The sequence below is a fragment of the Triturus cristatus genome, chromosome 5_2 (genome assembly GCF_964204655.1).
Source record: "Triturus cristatus chromosome 5_2, aTriCri1.1, whole genome shotgun sequence".
NCBI lineage: Eukaryota > Metazoa > Chordata > Amphibia > Caudata > Salamandridae > Triturus > Triturus cristatus.
Window position 1 is genome coordinate 553,668,875 of NC_140588.1, and position 16,145 is coordinate 553,685,019.

A 16,145-nucleotide genomic window follows, 5' to 3' on the forward strand; every position below is an offset into this window, starting at 1 on the left:
CCACTAGCTCATGATTGTATTGAAATCATTGAAATAAAGACGAAACCTAGACAAGACTTGACAGACGTTCCATTGTTAGATCCAGACCTGACGTTGTATGTAGACGGATCGTGCATGAGAACAAGTACAGGAGATTTAGTGGCCGCGTATGCAGTCACAACAGACACTGAAGTTATTGAAACAAATTGTATAGATACTTTGTCAGCCCAAGCAGCAGAACTTATTGCTCTAACACAAGCCTGTATTCAAGCCACAAATAAGAAAGTTAATGTATACACTGACTCACGTTATGCATTCGGAGTTGTACACGACTTCGGCGTGCTGTGGCGAGAGAGAGGTTATTTAACCTCCCATGGTGCCCACATTCAGCACGGACCCCTCATTCATGCTTTGTTAGACGCAATACATCTACCCACTGCTATATCGATTATGAAATGTAAAGCACACACGAAGGTTACTGATACCATTTCTCAAGGCAATGATTTAGCTGACAAAACAGCTAAACAGACTGCTCAGAATCGCACATTAGACATGACAAAGCCAATAGTTCAGACACCAACACAGTGTATGACATTTAAGGATCCCGCACTTGACGTAATTGACATACAGACACATGCCACAGCAGAAGAAATAAAGAAGTGGACTGAACTAGGAGGGATCCAGACAGATCAAGGATGGATGACGAAGGAGAAATCTGTATGGTTTCTCCCTGATTCCATGGTTCAAGTCATTATAGCTACAGTTCACAGTCCAGCACATTTAGGAGAGAAGGCTATGCTAGACAGCATTCAGCACATTTGGTTCAATAAACATTTACGAGCAGCAGCTAAACAAAAAGTTCGTACCTGTATGATATGTTGTCAGTTTAATCCAGGAAAGAGTGTTTCCGTAGAGCAGGGTGGATTTCAGCCTCCTGACCATCCTTTTGAAGTCCTCCAGATGGATTATATTCAGATGGAACGTTGTCGAGGATTCAAATATGTTCTCGTAGTTGTCTGCGCTCTCTCCCGTTGGACAGAGGCGTATCCCGTATCAGATTACACTGCCTCAACTACTGCCAAGCAGCTAGTTCGAGAATTCTTCCCACGGTACGGTTTACCACGTGTGGTATATTCAGATAACGGTCAGCCTTTCTCATCCGAATTAATGAAATATGTCTCACTTTTGTTGGGATATCAGTGGAAATTCCACTGTGTCCGACACCCCGAGGCAGCAGGACTCGTGGAACGACATAATCAACTTTTAAAAATCAGATTGTCTAAAATATGTCAGGAAAAAGGTGTGGACTGGATAGTAGCCTTACCAGTTGCGCTATTCTACATGAGGATGGTAGCACACTCTCGAACAGGGCTATCGCCTTATGAGGTGATCTTTGGTAGGCCACCGAATATGTGGGGGACGCCTATACCCCGTAAAATAACTGATGTTGACTGTAATATGCTGACAGATTACCTGGCTTCCTTGATGTCTGCACTACAATCTTGTCGTTCACAGGTAGTCGCAGCTTTTCCCGACAACACCGAGGTGAAACCTCATGATGTAATGTGATTATGTTCTCGTCAGGAATTTTGATCGGAAAACCCAACTGGAGCCAAGGTGGAGGCTTCCTAAGTTGGTCCTGCTGACGACCAGAACAGCTGTGAAGATCGAAGGAAGAAAAGGATGGGTGCATTCCACCCATATAAAAAAATTTAATGGACTTCCTCCTGACACAGACAGTACTTCCCGTGTGTCTTCCCCCATTGACTCAAAGCTACCTTTGGCTGAGGCCAGTAGCACCGAACTCTATAAACAGAAACTCAGGTCCAGATCTAAACTGTCGGACGATTTGATTGTTTAAGTCCTCTCCAAGGTGAAGCGGTTGAATCTGTCCCGACATGTATCCCTTAGGTCTGAATCATGTAGAGTCCAGAATCATAATGAAACGACATGCTTATTGTAAATCACTGCGTAGCCACTGTATTGTGACTTTATTAATTTTGTTTTTCTTGAGTTTTTTAATAGTTACTGCAAGTATATTGTTGCATATGTATTATCCTGTTTCTAAACTTGCTTTCAATATAACTGATGAACATTCTTTTAGTGACCTACCCCCACATGAGTTGTCCTATAGACTTGCGCTGCGTAATAACACATTCATTAGTATGTTACATCATTCCCATCAGACTAGTAATGCCACCAATTGTTGGGTGTGTGGCCGACTTCCTCCCTATCAGAATAACAAAGGAGTTCTGCCTTTCTTTCCACATCCGTTCACACACAATGGCTCCTGTGGAGCATGGTTTAGTTTATTAAATTCCATAGACCCAGACACAGCAGTTTATCAACAACACTGGATATGGGGAAATCTGAATATAGTTTTATTCAAAGTCTGTCACCCCAATAAGGAGGGTCACCCCAGTAGAACAGGAACTGATTTAGAAAATGAAGTGTATAAATTAGGTAATTTTACGCCTAATCTTATGATTTTGAATGTCAAATCCGAAGTTGAACTAATTCTGCCCACTATGTCAGTATTTCCAGTTAAGGGTGAATTATGTGTGAGAAAAGTTGGTTCCATACATATGGGCCATAGCCAATGCGTTACTATAGTAGAATATAGTGATCAAGGTAAATCTTCATTTAGAGCTTCTCGCCATTCTTACTTCATATGTGGCCAGACGGCATATATGCGCCTGCCTCTAGATTGGGATGGTACCTGTTACATAGCATTCCTTTTGCCACCTGTTTTCCTAGCTCCCCCTGATTATTATCGAAATGTTCATTTAGTACACAATAGAGAGCGAAGAGATCTCCCAGTTGTCGATTATACTGAGACAGCATGGGACAAATATGTAGATTTCAATAAAGGTATCTTTCCCTATATAGGTACTATATCAAATAGTAAGCTGATACGCAGACTCACCAAGACTCTTGAAGCTGTAGTAAACGAGACTATAGCCGCCCTAGGCAATCTGACAGAGGAACAATCAGTGATGAGAATTGTTGTTCTCCAGAATCGTCTTGTCCTTGACGTCATCCTGGCCGATAGGGGCGGAGCTTGCAGGGTCATCGGATCCAGCTGCTGCATATTCATACCAGAAAATTCGCCATCTGTATATAAAGCTATAACACGCCTTCATAAGATTGTAAGCCAGATACACGAGAATCCAGGCACTTGGACGTGGTCCGGGTGGTTTTGGAGTGTGATATCAGCCTGGGGATGGAGAGTTCTATCCTTCCTAGGTATTGGCCTTCTCATACTATTCAGTTGCTGTCTATGTCTACAATGTGGACCAGCGATTTGTGGTCTGTGTGCCACATCGTGTATTCCACCACCAAGGTCTCGTTCAGAATGCCGGAAGAAGAAGGAAGAAGAAATGATGCTCCATGAGCAAATCGATGGAATGATGAAGATTGATGTCTCTTGAAGGGCAAGAAGGGGACAAGGAGGGAATGTGGAAATGTGGATTTTCCTGATCAGTTATGTCCCCTATCTTGGACCCCAACGGTTCTATATGCATGTTACAAGTACATGTATGTTCCCTCCAGTTCCAGTTTCTAAGACGCAAACATATGTGTGTCTACCGTCGACATGTTCTCTGTCAGATCCGCCATTGATGGGCTGGATATTCGATTCCTAGGTATGAAAGGCCACCGACTTTATATGGCTAAGTTACTCCATTTTTACAGTTCAGGCAAGTAGGCCCGATTCTGTCCTCAAAGCCTTTCCCTGCTCTCTGTCTTTGACAGCTTCAGCTTGAGCTCGCATCTGTATCCATGAACTTTGTCCTACTCCCTGTGCAGCTAACGGTGCCTGCCTCGGCCAGTTTTCGCATGCCTGCCAAGAAGCTGTATTTCACCTTCGAATTATCTATTTTGCTCTTCAGCCGATGCATTCCTGTCAAGTGATTTAGGTAAACATTTCCTTTAGCTCACAAGCAAGGACTCAGCCTTTCCGTCCTCCTGCAAGTGATTCATAGTCCTGCTGCCATGGAAAGTTTTCTGCCCCTCGCATCTCATATAGACACTTAGACGCTTGTACACGCACACACAGTTAGTATAGAATAGATTCTGTCCGAAAGTCCTTCCTTGTGGATAACATAGTTCTCCAAACATAGGATGGTAGATATGATTTGGGATTAGGTTGACTTGACCCCCCAGACTTCTCGTCTCCACATGTAGAGCTAAATGTCAAGTCCCCTTCACCCCCTAGTTGCACGTCAATTACACGTCATGCTGCTGCGCGCGCATCTATGCCAAGTATTATCTTATAGATCCACCTATGTCTGATAATGCAAACCAATCATGTTTCTTTTATTCCTTGTTACGCCTAGTTTCGATTATGTCACTGTCACGTCATTTTTCTTATCAAATGTTACGCCTTTTACATTCGTTTCATTGTAATGCACTTATTATAAAAATACATGTCTGTCAATGAATTATTGTACTTCACTTCCTGAACCCTCGTGGTGACGGAACCTGAAGGCCGCGACTCGAGTCGGCCATTTTGAATGGAATAAAGCCCATTAGAAAACCTCTTATACCACGGATTCTGCCTCTTGTTATTTTGAGCTATTTTACTTTATTTAAGATCCTGTATGAAATTCAGTCTGGTATATTTTATTTACCACAAGACATATAGCTATATATACAGAGATACATATGTACAGGTTGATTTTTACATGTTTATAAGTAAATGTGATGTTGTTCCAAATAAAACTTTTAAGAACTGAATGGAAAAGAAAATTGTAATGTTCAGATAAGTCCCACTGAAATTTGTACTCAGATCCCTGTTTTCAGAGTCCAGAGTGCTAACCACGACACCATCCACCCTCCTGTACCAGGGTGAGCTTTCCATTTTGACAGAAGAGATTTGCCTCAGGGGGCAACTTATCTTTCATTGAAAAATATTATCTCACATAAAAACCACTGTTCAACAGAGTTATAACGTTATTTGAGTCTTTTGGGCAACATCCTTCCCCAACATAGTTCAATATGCAAAAGTTTACCAGAATAGGAAAGCAATCCAATTCAGTTTCTCTTTGACAGTAGAATATTAAAAACGTTGACATTTCCACATTGCTGCAGCAGTTTGCACTCCTTTCACATGGGAGGTTCCATGGTGTAATGGTTAGCACTTTGGACTTTGAATCCAATGATCCGAGTTCAAATCTCGGTGGGACCATTTTATGACTCTTGACCAAATCATTTTCTTTCAAGTGTATTCATTAATATCACATATCTAATACCGGTAGGGTGAAAAATTAATTTATTGATTATACTCTAAAAGTTTACTAGATGTGAGCAAATAATAGAATTTTTACAATACCTGGAAACTAAATGGCTCAAACTAATGAGAGATTTTACAAACTCACTCTGGTTTCTCAAACTCATCACAGGGGCCTGATGCACGACATTACTTTTTAAAATCTTACTGTTATTGATAAGGGGAACAAGGAACTTTTTAATTGCAAAGCATTCATTAAAACAAAACTTGAGGAGTCAAACTTTGTATTACGGGGACCGAAGATGTGCAGTTTGAATAATAATCTTGAAATTCAGACGTACAAAGATTTTACACACTGATTTTCAACAGTAAATCCACAACCAATAAAGTTGAATCTTTTGAAAGACATGTCAAAGGTGTGAATCTGAAATTCACTTTCAAAGAAATTCACAATGAAATGCACTGTGTAAGTCCAGCATGTTGTCAGCTAAGAAATCAGCAAAAATGAACTATCTCATTACTGGCCATATAGATGAGAAAGGAAAATAAACTCATGTTTACAATGTGGATGTGAAAGAACAGTTTCTAGGTTCAGCTTCAATATTTATGTTTATGAATAATTGATATGTTCATATTGTCTAACAGCTATCTAGATGGATAAAGCTATGTATGCATCTATACATACTTATGCGTTCATACGCATCAGTATAAAACATTGATATTAGGTTTTTTCTAGACCAAATTCTAAAAAATGAGTTAAACAGTGAATATCATAATTGTAGTAGGTCCCACCGAGATTTGAACTCGGATCGCTGGATTCAGAGTCCAGTGTGCTAACCATTACACCATGGAACCCTCTCACACAAGAGTGCCTTTTCCATTGAGACAAAAGAGAGCGCATCAGTGATGTCCTTCTCTTATATTGATAAAAAGATATCGCATTTGAATGGTCATAGTGGATAGAGATTTAATGTGATTTGATTCTTTTCAGCTATATTCTCTATAAAAGTGTTAAATATTCAAATGTTTATCTGAATATAAAAGTTATATCACAATGTTCATCTTTGCCTGTAGCATAATAAAACAGTCTACATTTCCAGACTACTGAAGCAATGTCTCTGTCTCCTGCATGGGTGGCTCGATAGAGCAATGGTTGGCAATTTGGACTTTGCATCCAATGATCCGATTTGAAACCTTGGAGGGACTTTTTTTATTACTCTTGAGCTTTTCCATTTCTTCATCTTTGTTCATTGATAGCTCAAATCCAACACCAGTAGGTTGAAAGAGTCAATTATTGAATGCTTTCAAAATGTCCATCAGCTTGAACAAGTTACATCAATACAAACTTTACAATACTTTGACATCAAATTTCTTCACAAAGTAGTTAGCCATTATAAAATCATATCCTGATTTTCTCAAACGCATTTCAGACGGGTGATTCACAGCATCACTTTTTTAATCTTTCCCGCTATTGATAAGGCGAAAATAGCACATTTTGAATGAGAAGTTTTCTTCAATCAGACATAGAGGAACCCAAATGATGATCTCATTCAGCTAGTAAAAATGTTGTTTTATATTAGTATGGAAATCGTGAAAAGAAAATGTTTTTCATGCTGATTTACAACAGTTGATCTCCAATAGTAAAATATAAGCTTTTGGTCGGAGGCATGACAGGTACTGATCAAATTCTCATTTTTGAACTTCATTCACAAATCATATGATATGCTTTGTATACATCAACTGTATTGTTGGATCAATAATGAGTAAAAAGTGACTATCTCAATTTCAGGACATATAAAAGAGAAAGAAGTAGAAACTCATGTTTCAAATGCTGAGAGGCAACAACTGTTCATGATTTTCACCTCCACTAATTATATTTATTTTTATAATCTATATGTTTATATGTTCCTATAAATATACAGAGACATATAGCTATATATACAGAGATACATATGTACAGGTTGATTTTTACATGTTTATAAGTAAATGTGATGTTGTTCCAAATAAAACTTTTAAGAACTGAATGGAAAAGAAAATTGTAATGTTCAGATAAGTCCCACTGAAATTTGTACTCAGATCCCTGTTTTCAGAGTCCAGAGTGCTAACCACGACACCATCCACCCTCCCGTACCAGGGTGAGCTTTCCATTTTGACAGAAGAGATTTGCCTCAGGGGGCAACTTATCTTTCATTGAAAAATATTATCTCACATAAAAACCACTGTTCAACAGAGTTATAACGTTATTTGAGTCTTTTGGGCAACATCCTTCCCCAACATAGTTCAATATGCAAAAGTTTACCAGAATAGGAAAGCAATCCAATTCAGTTTCTCTTTGACAGTAGAATATTAAAAACTTTGACATTTCCACATTGCTGCAGCAGTTTGCACTCCTTTCACATGGGAGGTTCCATGGTGTAATGGTTAGCACTTTGGACTTTGAATCCAATGATCCAAGTTCAAATCTCGGTGGGACCATTTTATGACTCTTGACCAAATCATTTTCTTTCAAGTGTATTCATTAATATCACATATCTAATACCGGTAGGGTGAAAAATTAATGTATTGATTATACTCTAAAAGTTTACTAGATGTGAGCAAATAATAGAATTTTTACAATACCTGGAAACTAAATGGCTCAAAATAATGAGAGATTTTACAAACTCACTCTGGTTTCTCAAACTCATCACAGGGGCCTGATGCACGACATTACTTTTTAAAATCTTACTGTTATTGATAAGGGGAACAAGGAACTTTTTAATTGCAAAGCATTCATTAAAACAAAACTTGAGGAGTCAAACTTTGTATTACGGGGACCGAAGATGTGCAGTTTGAATAATAATCTTGAAATTCAGACGTACAAAGATTTTACACACTGATTTTCAACAGTAAATCCACAACCAATAAAGTTGAATCTTTTGAAAGACATGTCAAAGGTGTGAATCTGAAATTCACTTTCAAAGAAATTCACAATGAAATGCACTGTGTAAGTCCAGCATGTTGTCAGCTAAGAAATCAGCAAAAATGAACTATCTCATTACTGGCCATATAGATGAGAAAGGAAAATAAACTCATGTTTACAATGTGGATGTGAAAGAACAGTTTCTAGGTTCAGCTTCAATATTTATGTTTATGAATAATTGATATGTTCATATTGTCTAACAGCTATCTAGATGGATAAAGCTATGTATGCATCTATACATACTTATGCGTTCATACGCATCAGTATAAAACATTGATATTAGGTTTTTTCTAGACCAAATTCTAAAAAATGAGTTAAACAGTGAATCTCATAATTGTAGTAGGTCCCACCGAGATTTGAACTCGGATCGCTGGATTCAGAGTCCAGTGTGCTAACCATTACACCATGGAACCCTCTCACACAAGAGTGCCTTTTCCATTGAGACAAAAGAGAGCGCATCAGTGATGTCCTTCTCTTATATTGATAAAAAGATATCGCATTTGAATGGTCATAGTGGATAGAGATTTAATGTGATTTGATTCTTTTCAGCTATATTCTCTATAAAAGTGTTAAATATTCAAATGTTTATCTGAATATAAAAGTTATATCACAATGTTCATCTTTGCCTGTAGCATAATAAAACAGTCTACATTTCCAGACTACTGAAGCAATGTCTCTGTCTCCTGCATGGGTGGCTCGATAGAGCAATGGTTGGCAATTTGGACTTTGCATCCAATGATCCGATTTGAAACCTTGGAGGGACTTTTTTTATTACTCTTGAGCTTTTCCATTTCTTCATCTTTGTTCATTGATAGCTCAAATCCAACACCAGAAGGTTGAAAGAGTCAATTATTGAATGCTTTCAAAATGTCCATCAGCTTGAACAAGTTACATCAATACAAACTTTACAATACTTTGACATCAAATTTCTTCACAAAGTAGTTAGCCATTATAAAATCATATCCTGATTTTCTCAAACGCATTTCAGACGGGTGATTCACAGCATCACTTTTTTAATCTTTCCCGCTATTGATAAGGCGAAAATAGCACATTTTGAATGAGAAGTTTTCTTCAATCAGACATAGAGGAACCCAAATGATGATCTCATTCAGCTAGTAAAAATGTTGTTTTATATTAGTATGGAAATCGTGAAAAGAAAATGTTTTTCATGCTGATTTACAACAGTTGATCTCCAATAGTAAAATATAAGCTTTTGGTCGGAGGCATGACAGGTACTGATCAAATTCTCATTTTTGAACTTCATTCACAAATCATATGATATGCTTTGTATACATCAACTGTATTGTTGGATCAATAATGAGTAAAAAGTGACTATCTCAATTTCAGGACATATAAAAGAGAAAGAAGTAGAAACTCATGTTTCAAATGCTGAGAGGCAACAACTGTTCATGATTTTCACCTCCACTAATTATATTTATTTTTATAATCTATATGTTTATATGTTCCTATAAATATACAGAGACATATAGCTATATATACAGAGATACATATGTACAGGTTGATTTTTACATGTTTATAAGTAAATGTGATGTTGTTCCAAATAAAACTTTTAAGAACTGAATGGAAAAGAAAATTGTAATGTTCAGATAAGTCCCACTGAAATTTGTACTCAGATCCCTGTTTTCAGAGTCCAGAGTGCTAACCACGACACCATCCACCCTCCCGTACCAGGGTGAGCTTTCCATTTTGACAGAAGAGATTTGCCTCAGGGGGCAACTTATCTTTCATTGAAAAATATTATCTCACATAAAAACCACTGTTCAACAGAGTTATAACGTTATTTGAGTCTTTTGGGCAACATCCTTCCCCAACATAGTTCAATATGCAAAAGTTTACCAGAATAGGAAAGCAATCCAATTCAGTTTCTCTTTGACAGTAGAATATTAAAAACTTTGACATTTCCACATTGCTGCAGCAGTTTGCACTCCTTTCACATGGGAGGTTCCATGGTGTAATGGTTAGCACTTTGGACTTTGAATCCAATGATCCGAGTTCAAATCTCGGTGGGACCATTTTATGACTCTTGACCAAATCATTTTCTTTCAAGTGTATTCATTAATATCACATATCTAATACCGGTAGGGTGAAAAATTAATGTATTGATTATACTCTAAAAGTTTACTAGATGTGAGCAAATAATAGAATTTTTACAATACCTGGAAACTAAATGGCTCAAAATAATGAGAGATTTTACAAACTCACTCTGGTTTCTCAAACTCATCACAGGGGCCTGATGCACGACATTACTTTTTAAAATCTTACTGTTATTGATAAGGGGAACAAGGAACTTTTTAATTGCAAAGCATTCATTAAAACAAAACTTGAGGAGTCAAACTTTGTATTACGGGGACCGAAGATGTGCAGTTTGAATAATAATCTTGAAATTCAGACGTACAAAGATTTTACACACTGATTTTCAACAGTAAATCCACAACCAATAAAGTTGAATCTTTTGAAAGACATGTCAAAGGTGTGAATCTGAAATTCACTTTCAAAGAAATTCACAATGAAATGCACTGTGTAAGTCCAGCATGTTGTCAGCTAAGAAATCAGCAAAAATGAACTATCTCATTACTGGCCATATAGATGAGAAAGGAAAATAAACTCATGTTTACAATGTGGATGTGAAAGAACAGTTTCTAGGTTCAGCTTCAATATTTATGTTTATGAATAATTGATATGTTCATATTGTCTAACAGCTATCTAGATGGATAAAGCTATGTATGCATCTATACATACTTATGCGTTCATACGCATCAGTATAAAACATTGATATTAGGTTTTTTCTAGACCAAATTCTAAAAAATGAGTTAAACAGTGAATCTCATAATTGTAGTAGGTCCCACCGAGATTTGAACTCGGATCGCTGGATTCAGAGTCCAGTGTGCTAACCATTACACCATGGAACCCTCTCACACAAGAGTGCCTTTTCCATTGAGACAAAAGAGAGCGCATCAGTGATGTCCTTCTCTTATATTGATAAAAAGATATCTCATTTGAATGGTCATAGTGGATAGAGATTTAATGTGATTTGATTCTTTTCAGCTATATTCTCTATAAAAGTGTTAAATATTCAAATGTTTATCTGAATATAAAAGTTATATCACAATGTTCATCTTTGCCTGTAGCATAATAAAACAGTCTACATTTCCAGACTACTGAAGCAATGTCTCTGTCTCCTGCATGGGTGGCTCGATAGAGCAATGGTTGGCAATTTGGACTTTGCATCCAATGATCCGATTTGAAACCTTGGAGGGACTTTTTTTATTACTCTTGAGCTTTTCCATTTCTTCATCTTTGTTCATTGATAGCTCAAATCCAACACCAGTAGGTTGAAAGAGTCAATTATTAAATGCTTTCAAAATGTCCATCAGCTTGAACAAGCTACATCAATACAAACTTTACAATAATTTGACGTCAAATTTCTTCACAAAGTAGTTAGCCATTATAAAATCATATCCTGATTTTCTCAAACGCATTTCAGACGGGTGATTCACAGCATCACTTTTTTAATCTTTCCCGCTATTGATAAGGCGAAAATAGCACATTTTGAATGAGAAGTTTTCTTCAATCAGACATAGAGGAACCCAAATGATGATCTCATTCAGCTAGTAAAAATGTTGTTTTATATTAGTATGGAAATCGTGAAAAGAAAATGTTTTTCATGCTGATTTACAACAGTTGATCTCCAATAGTAAAATATAAGCTTTTGGTCGGAGGCATGACAGGTACTGATCAAATTCTCATTTTTGAACTTCATTCACAAATCATATGATATGCTTTGTATACATCAACTGTATTGTTGGATCAATAATGAGTAAAAAGTGACTATCTCAATTTCAGGACATATAAAAGAGAAAGAAGTAGAAACTCATGTTTCAAATGCTGAGAGGCAACAACTGTTCATGATTTTCACCTCCACTAATTATATTTATTTTTATAATCTATATGTTTATATGTTCCTATAAATATACAGAGACATATAGCTATATATACAGAGATACATATGTACAGGTTGATTTTTACATGTTTATAAGTAAATGTGATGTTGTTCCAAATAAAACTTTTAAGAACTGAATGGAAAAGAAAATTGTAATGTTCAGATAAGTCCCACTGAAATTGGTACTCAGATCCCTGTTTTCAGAGTCCAGAGTGCTAACCACGACACCATCCACCCTCCCGTACCAGGGTGAGCTTTCCATTTTGACAGAAGAGATTTGCCTCAGGGGGCAACTTATCTTTCATTGAAAAATATTATCTCACATAAAAACCACGGTTCAACAGAGTTATAACGTTATTTGAGTCTTTTGGGCAACATCCTTCCCCAACATAGTTCAATATGCAAAAGTTTACCAGAATAGGAAAGCAATCCAATTCAGTTTCTCTTTGACAGTAGAATATTAAAAACGTTGACATTTCCACATTGCTGCAGCAGTTTGCACTCCTTTCACATGGGAGGTTCCATGGTGTAATGGTTAGCACTTTGGACTTTGAATCCAATGATCCGAGTTCAAATCTCGGTGGGACCATTTTATGACTCTTGACCAAATCATTTTCTTTCAAGTGTATTCATTAATATCACATATCTAATACCGGTAGGGTGAAAAATTAATTTATTGATTATACTCTAAAAGTTTACTAGATGTGAGCAAATAATAGAATTTTTACAATACCTGGAAACTAAATGGCTCAAACTAATGAGAGATTTTACAAACTCACTCTGGTTTCTCAAACTCATCACAGGGGCCTGATGCACGACATTACTTTTTAAAATCTTACTGTTATTGATAAGGGGAACAAGGAACTTTTTAATTGCAAAGCATTCATTAAAACAAAACTTGAGGAGTCAAACTTTGTATTACGGGGACCGAAGATGTGCAGTTTGAATAATAATCTTGAAATTCAGACGTACAAAGATTTTACACACTGATTTTCAACAGTAAATCCACAACCAATAAAGTTGAATCTTTTGAAAGACATGTCAAAGGTGTGAATCTGAAATTCACTTTCAAAGAAATTCACAATGAAATGCACTGTGTAAGTCCAGCATGTTGTCAGCTAAGAAATCAGCAAAAATGAACTATCTCATTACTGGCCATATAGATGAGAAAGGAAAATAAACTCATGTTTACAATGTGGATGTGAAAGAACAGTTTCTAGGTTCAGCTTCAATATTTATGTTTATGAATAATTGATATGTTCATATTGTCTAACAGCTATCTAGATGGATAAAGCTATGTATGCATCTATACATACTTATGCGTTCATATGCATCAGTATAAAACATTGATATTAGGTTTTTTCTAGACCAAATTCTAAAAAATGAGTTAAACAGTGAATCTCATAATTGTAGTAGGTCCCACCGAGATTTGAACTCGGATCGCTGGATTCAGAGTCCAGTGTGCTAACCATTACACCATGGAACCCTCTCACACAAGAGTGCCTTTTCCATTGAGACAAAAGAGAGCGCATCAGTGATGTCCTTCTCTTATATTGATAAAAAGATATCGCATTTGAATGGTCATAGTGGATAGAGATTTAATGTGATTTGATTCTTTTCAGCTATATTCTCTATAAAAGTGTTAAATATTCAAATGTTTATCTGAATATAAAAGTTATATCACAATGTTCATCTTTGCCTGTAGCATAATAAAACAGTCTACATTTCCAGACTACTGAAGCAATGTCTCTGTCTCCTGCATGGGTGGCTCGATAGAGCAATGGTTGGCAATTTGGACTTTGCATCCAATGATCCGATTTGAAACCTTGGAGGGACTTTTTTTATTACTCTTGAGCTTTTCCATTTCTTCATCTTTGTTCATTGATAGCTCAAATCCAACACCAGTAGGTTGAAAGAGTCAATTATTGAATGCTTTCAAAATGTCCATCAGCTTGAACAAGTTACATCAATACAAACTTTACAATACTTTGACATCAAATTTCTTCACAAAGTAGTTAGCCATTATAAAATCATATCCTGATTTTCTCAAACGCATTTCAGACGGGTGATTCACAGCATCACTTTTTTAATCTTTCCCGCTATTGATAAGGCGAAAATAGCACATTTTGAATGAGAAGTTTTCTTCAATCAGACATAGAGGAACCCAAATGATGATCTCATTCAGCTAGTAAAAATGTTGTTTTATATTAGTATGGAAATCGTGAAAAGAAAATGTTTTTCATGCTGATTTACAACAGTTGATCTCCAATAGTAAAATATAAGCTTTTGGTAGGAGGCATGACAGGTACTGATCAAATTCTCATTTTTGAACTTCATTCACAAATCATATGATATGCTTTGTATACATCAACTGTATTGTTGGATCAATAATGAGTAAAAAGTGACTATCTCAATTTCAGGACATATAAAAGAGAAAGAAGTAGAAACTCATGTTTCAAATGCTGAGAGGCAACAACTGTTCATGATTTTCACCTCCACTAATTATATTTATTTTTATAATCTATATGTTTATATGTTCCTATAAATATACAGAGACATATAGCTATATATACAGAGATACATATGTACAGGTTGATTTTTACATGTTTATAAGTAAATGTGATGTTGTTCCAAATAAAACTTTTAAGAACTGAATGGAAAAGAAAATTGTAATGTTCAGATAAGTCCCACTGAAATTTGTACTCAGATCCCTGTTTTCAGAGTCCAGAGTGCTAACCACGACACCATCCACCCTCCCGTACCAGGGTGAGCTTTCCATTTTGACAGAAGAGATTTGCCTCAGGGGGCAACTTATCTTTCATTGAAAAATATTATCTCACATAAAAACCACTGTTCAACAGAGTTATAACGTTATTAGAGTCTTTTGGGCAACATCCTTCCCCAACATAGTTCAATAATATTATTAATATTATTATTATTTATTTTTATAAAGCGCATAGTCACCCGGAGGTATCCCAGCGCTAAAAACCCTAATTCAACAAATCTGAGGCCCGGGAGCTAAGAGCAAAAGAGAGGAAGGGTGGGAGATCAAAACAGAGGGGGGGCATGGAAGCTAGGGAAAGAGATGTGTTTTTAGCAGCTTCCTGAAGCGCAGATATTGTGGTTCAAGACGTAAGTCATGGGGGAGTGAATTCCAAAGACGGGCAGCTTGTACCGAGAAGCGTCTTCCTCCTGATCGGGCCTTCCTGAATCTCGGGGTATTGATGAGGTTTTCTGCGTTAGAACGGAGGGATCTAGTGGTAGTGTAAGGGGTGACAAAATTGCTGAGTATTGGGGGGCCTTGGTTATGCAACGTTTTGTGGACCAGGCACAGGGCCTTAAATTTGACTCTCTCCCTTATGGGGAGCCAATGGAGGAGTTTGAGAGCGGGTTTAGCAGATGATCTGGCCGGGGTGTTTGTGATGATCCGGGCAGCAGTGTTATGAATTCTCTGCAATTTATTAAGGGTCGCTTCGGGAGCGCCCAGATAAATCACGTTACTGTAATCTAGTCTCGATATTATGAGACCTTGGATTAGCAGTTTTTGGGGTTTAGGGGGAAGAAGGGGTAGGACTTTCCTCAAAGATTTTAGAAGACCGAAGCAGGTCCCTGCTACCTTCTTTGCTTGCGGAATAAATGAGAGATCGGAGTCGATCCATACTCCCAAGCTTTTCACCTCTATTTTTGGGTCAGGGAGAGGACCTAGACAGGCTGGCCAACTATCCAGGGGGAGTGAGGTTCCTTTCGGGCCAAGTATAAGGACCTCCGTTTTGCAATTGCAAAAGTTTACCAGAATAGGAAAGCAATCCAATTCAGTTTCTCTTTGACAGTAGAATATTAAAAACTTTGACATTTCCACATTGCTGCAGCAGTTTGCACTCCTTTCACATGGGAGGTTCCATGGTGTAATGGTTAGCACTTTGGACTTTGAATCCAATGATCCGAGTTCAAATCTCGGTGGGACCATTTTATGACTCTTGACCAAATCATTTTCTTTCAAGTGTATTCATTAATAT

At 37.1% G+C, this 16,145-nt stretch overlaps 8 non-coding genes across 8 annotated transcripts; 4 read left to right on the forward strand and 4 right to left on the reverse strand.

Annotated features, from left to right (window-relative positions):
- The first annotated feature begins 5,095 nt into the window (after positions 1-5,095).
- TRNAQ-UUG (transfer RNA glutamine (anticodon UUG)) lies at positions 5,096-5,167 on the forward strand. Its single transcript has one exon. It is a non-coding gene; the product is annotated as a tRNA-Gln (tRNA).
- Positions 5,168-5,992: 825 nt separating this feature from the next.
- TRNAQ-CUG (transfer RNA glutamine (anticodon CUG)) lies at positions 5,993-6,064 on the reverse strand. Its single transcript has one exon. It is a non-coding gene; the product is annotated as a tRNA-Gln (tRNA).
- Positions 6,065-8,509: 2,445 nt separating this feature from the next.
- TRNAQ-CUG (transfer RNA glutamine (anticodon CUG)) lies at positions 8,510-8,581 on the reverse strand. The gene has a single exon. It is a non-coding gene; the product is annotated as a tRNA-Gln (tRNA).
- A 1,548-nt stretch (positions 8,582-10,129) lies between these two features.
- On the forward strand, positions 10,130-10,201 carry TRNAQ-UUG (transfer RNA glutamine (anticodon UUG)). Its single transcript has one exon. It is a non-coding gene; the product is annotated as a tRNA-Gln (tRNA).
- An 825-nt stretch (positions 10,202-11,026) lies between these two features.
- On the reverse strand, positions 11,027-11,098 carry TRNAQ-CUG (transfer RNA glutamine (anticodon CUG)). Its single transcript has one exon. It is a non-coding gene; the product is annotated as a tRNA-Gln (tRNA).
- A 1,548-nt stretch (positions 11,099-12,646) lies between these two features.
- On the forward strand, positions 12,647-12,718 carry TRNAQ-UUG (transfer RNA glutamine (anticodon UUG)). The gene has a single exon. It is a non-coding gene; the product is annotated as a tRNA-Gln (tRNA).
- Positions 12,719-13,543: 825 nt separating this feature from the next.
- On the reverse strand, positions 13,544-13,615 carry TRNAQ-CUG (transfer RNA glutamine (anticodon CUG)). The gene has a single exon. It is a non-coding gene; the product is annotated as a tRNA-Gln (tRNA).
- Positions 13,616-16,023: 2,408 nt separating this feature from the next.
- Positions 16,024-16,095, forward strand: TRNAQ-UUG (transfer RNA glutamine (anticodon UUG)). Its single transcript has one exon. It is a non-coding gene; the product is annotated as a tRNA-Gln (tRNA).
- Positions 16,096-16,145: the final 50 nt, after the last annotated feature.